Below are 4,755 nucleotides of genomic sequence, written 5' to 3'. Positions count from 1 at the left end.
CATGCCCACTACAACCTCTGGAAGCCGCCAAGCCAGTCCAACAAGAGCCAGCCTCCGCGTGCAAGATTTATTACCCGAGTTCGGTCTACTACCAGAGAAGACGAAGAAGAAAAACGTCGCAACCAGCACCATGCTCAACCAAGCCAATCCTCCTGTCGTTCTGCAGCAGCCACGGGAACCGCCATCATTCCGAGGAGCCCCCGCAGAAGACCCAGAAGAATGGTTGGAGAAACTGGAGCGCGTCCGGAAATTCAACAGGTGGGACGACGCAGAAACGTTCCGGCACGTTTTCTTTTACTTGGAACATTCGGCTCGCACTTGGTTCGAGAACCACGAGAGCTCCTTGACAAACTGGGCTCAGTTCAAAAGCGAGTTCACTAAGACCTTCACTACCGTCGTGCGGAAAGAAAGAGCCGCCCTTTTGTTGGAAACGCGCACGCAACACCCCAACGAAGGTGTCGTGATCTTCGTTGAGGAGATGAAGCAGCTATTTCGCCGCGCGGACCCCGAAATGACGGAAGAAAAGAAGTTGCGCTTCTTAATGCGCGGAGTGAAGGAGGAACTGTTTGCTGGACTTGTCCGAAATCCGCCCAAAACCGTCGCCGAATTCGTGACCGAAGCCAGCACCATTGAGAAAGCCCTCGAAATGCGTGCTAAACAGTATGACCGCAACTTTGTTGGCGCGGCCAATGCGAACGACTTTGGCAGCACGCGGATCCCGGCCGACAGCCTACGCGAGACTATCCGCGAAATAGTGAGAGAGGAGCTGCGGAAACTTCTCCCAACGCCGCCGCAGCCCCAAGTCGCTTCTCTCACCGACGTCATTAGAGAAGAAGTGCAACAAGCGTTGGGAACTTCTACGCCATCCGACGTACCCCGAGAGCCACAAGCTATGACATACTCCGCAGCTGTTCGTCGACCCCGCCCTGCTCCAACACGCCGTCAAGAGGCCCCGCCGTACCGCCGCCCACTGTCACCCGCCCGACCCCCGGTAGCCCGAAACCAGACGCCCAGGAAGACGGACGTATGGCGAACTCCCGATAACCGTCCTCTGTGCTACCACTGCGGAGAGGCCGACCACATTTACCGTCGCTGCCCATACAAGAGACTCGGACTGCGTGGTTTCTCCGTCGACGCACCTCGCCCTCTCCCTGGCCAACGACCACGTGAGATCGACGAGTATCTATCTGAAACCAGCCGTGGTCCAGGGCGTTTCAACCGTTCGCCGTCGCCCTACCCATACCAATCGCCAAACCGCCGTAGCAACGCTGACTTCGCCCGTGGAAGGTCCCCCAGCCCACGCGGGGGAAACTAAAAGCAGCAACTTCTGGAGGTGAAGTTGCTCTATGGCGAAAAACCGGAAACCCTCCAACGACGCAAGGACTCGCCGAAGACAGTGATTCACGACATGCCCTCATCCCGACGACCCGACGTAACCCTGACGAGACTCCCGAACACGACGACAGCTATACGCCGCGACGCTTACCCGACCTGACCGAGACGTCCGCTGAGAAGACGTGGACAACGACGACGCACAGTGCCCGACCGTCAACACGCACAAGCCGAGATGCGACGCCCCGACGCACCCGGAACTCGAGGAAGGCGGCATCCGACGTCAAAGTGTCCATCGACGGTTTTGATGTAGTCGCCCTCGTAGACACGGGAGCCGACTACTCCGTAATGAGCGGACCATTTGCGTCTAAGCTGAAGAAAGTTGTGACCAGATGGGACGGTCCGCACATACGCACAGCAGGAGGCCACCTCGTGACGCCAAGTGGAACGTGCACATCGCGCGTCACCATAGACGGCACAACGTACCCTGCGGCGTTCGTCGTTCTGCCTAACTGCTCCCGCGACGTGATTCTCGGAATGGACTTTTTGACGGACAACGGCGCAATAATTGACCTGCAGACCAAGTCGATAACATTTTCCTCCGATCACTCCACGACGCCGCAGCCGAACCCCGATCAGCTTGCTGCTGTCAGGATCGCCGACGATCACATCACCCTGCCACCCCGCGCAAGCTTGATGATCGCCGTCTACTGTGAGGATGCTGCTTCTGACATCGACGCTATCGTAGAGAGTGATCGAAGGTTGCTTCTCGACCGCGGTGTCTCCGTCGCCAGAGGCATTGCGCACTTTAAGCAACGCCAATCTCACGTTTTGGTCACTAATTTCACCGAAGAGTACCAGCATTTAAACAAGGGGGCTACAATTGCGTTCCTCGAAGAAACGCAAGAAGCAAGTGATGTGATCGCGGTCGCCGACTTTGAACGCACACCCGTAGAAACCTTCAAGCTCCCGCAGCCATTCGACGTGAATCCGGCGCTACCGCAAGAACAACGGAAAAAATTATTGGCTTTGCTGCGTCGCTATAGCGAATGTTTTTCGTCGAGCGCAAAACTACGTCAGACCCCTCTAGCGAAGCACCGAATAATAATCGAAGACGGAGCCCGACCTACCCGACAGTCACCGTACCGCGTCTCTTCACACGAACGGGAAGCCATCCGGACTCAAGTCGACGACATGCTCAGCGACGACATTATACAGCCATCGAAAAGCCCCTGGGCTGCGCCCGTCGTACTCGTAAAGAAAAAAGACGGCACATTAAGGTTTTGCGTTGACTACCGGCGACTGAACAAAATCACGAAAAAGGACGTGTACCCCCTCCCCCGAATCGACGACGCCCTCGACCACCTCTGCCACGCGAAGTACTTCTCATCGATGGACCTGAAGACCGGCTACTGGCAAATTGAAGTGGACGAGAGAGACCGAGAGAAGACTGCATTTATAACCCCAGACGGCCTATACGAGTTCAAGGTGATGCCGTTTGGGCTGTGCACAGCACCAGCGACGTTTCAAAGAGTCATGGACACTGTGCTAGCTGGCCTTAAATGGCACACCTGCCTCGTATACCTCGACGACGTAGTGGTATTCGCCCGGACTTTCGACGAACACCTTGCAAGGTTGGAGTCTGTACTCGAGGCCATTCGTACGTCGGGGTTGACGCTGAAGCCGGAAAAGTGCCGTTTCGCATACGGGGAACTCAAGTTCTTGGGCCACGTCGTCAACGCCGCGGGAGTCCTACCTGACCCGGCAAAAACATCAGCCATTGCGAACTTCCCAAGGCCGAAAGACAAGAAGGGCTTGCGAAGATTTCTCGGGCTGTGCGCATACTACCGGCGCTTCGTCGCAAACTTCGCACGAATTGCAGAGCCACTCACGCGCCTGACGAAAGATAGCACCCCTTTCAGCTGGGAAAACGACCAAGAAAAAGCATTCGGCGAGCTGCAAAAACGCCTGCAAAGCCCGCCCGTGCTCGCTCATTTCGACGAAAATGCCGAAACGGAAATGCACACGGACGCCAGTGATATAGGCTTGGGTGCCGTCCTTGTCCAAAAGCAAAGCGGCTGCGAAAGGGTAATCGCCTATGCCAGCCGTGGTCTGTCGAAGGAGGAGAAAAACTATTCTGCCTCTGAGAAAGAGTGCCTGGCTATTATATGGGCGATTTCAAAATTTCGCCCATACGTGTATGGAAGGCCATTCAAGGTTGTAACAGACCACCATGCGCTGTGTTGGCTCGCCAATTTGAAGAACCCCTCTGGCCGTCTTGGGCGGTGGAGCTTGCGCCTGCAGGAGTTCGACGTTACAGTCGTTTATAAATCCGGCAGGAAACACTCCGATGCCGACTGCCTGTCCCGCGCCCCCGTCGACCCACCACCACAAGACTCTGATGAAGACAGCGCGTTCTTCGGGATCGTGACGGAGAACGACCTAGCCGCCCAGCAGCGTGCCGACCCCGACTTACGCGTCATAATCGAGTACCTCGAGGGATGCAACGTTGCCGTTCCTAGGACCTTCAAACGCAGCTTACCAGCATTCAGCCTGAGAAATTCCGTCCTTGTGAAGAAGAATTTCAGCCCCGGATCAAGAGCGAATTACCTTCTCGTCATTCCCGCGGACCTTCGTGACGAAATTTTGGAAGCGTGCCACGACGACCCGTCTTCCGGACATCTCGGCACAGCCCGCACTATTGGAAAAATCAAGGCGAGGTACTACTGGCCCGGCCTTACCTCTGACGTCACCCACTACGTCCGGAGCTGCCGTGACTGCCAGCGACGAAAAACGCCGCCGACAAGACCCGCCGGACTTCTGCAACCGATCGCCGTCCCATCGAGACCATTTCAACAGATTGGAATGGACCTTTTAGGCCCGTTCCCTACGTCACGATCACAGAACAAGTGGATTGTCGTAGCGACAGACTACATGACGCGCTACGCAGAGACCGCCGCTCTTCCGAGGGGGACTGCACAAGAAGTGGCGAAGTTCTTTGTAAGCCAAGTGGTGCTGCGACATGGAGCCCCGGAAGTTCTAATCACAGACCGTGGAACGGCATTTACTGCGGAGCTGATGCAAGGAGTATTACGCTACAGCAACACGGATCACCGAAGAACGACGGCGTACCACCCCCAAACGAACTGACTAACAGAACGTCTGAACAAGACTATCGCAGATATGCTGTCAATGTACGTTGACGTTGAACATAAGACTTGGGACGAAGTGCTCCCGTATGTCACGTTTGCGTACAACACGGCTATCCAGGAGACGACGCAGCTGACGCCGTTCGAGCTTGTCTACGGTAGAAGGCCAACTACGATGCTCGACGCCATGCTTCCGCACGTAGAAGACGACGACCTCAACGCCGACGTCCACGGATATCTTCAACGTGCGGAGGAGGCCCGCCAGCTCGCTCGA

This window comes from Haemaphysalis longicornis, unplaced genomic scaffold, assembly GCF_048455015.1.
Source record: "Haemaphysalis longicornis isolate Haplotype H1 unplaced genomic scaffold, Haemaphysalis longicornis Haplotype H1 scaffold_14, whole genome shotgun sequence".
Lineage (NCBI taxonomy): Eukaryota > Metazoa > Arthropoda > Arachnida > Ixodida > Ixodidae > Haemaphysalis > Haemaphysalis longicornis.
The sequence above is the reverse complement of the archived record's forward strand: the minus strand, read 5'-3'. Positions refer to the sequence as shown.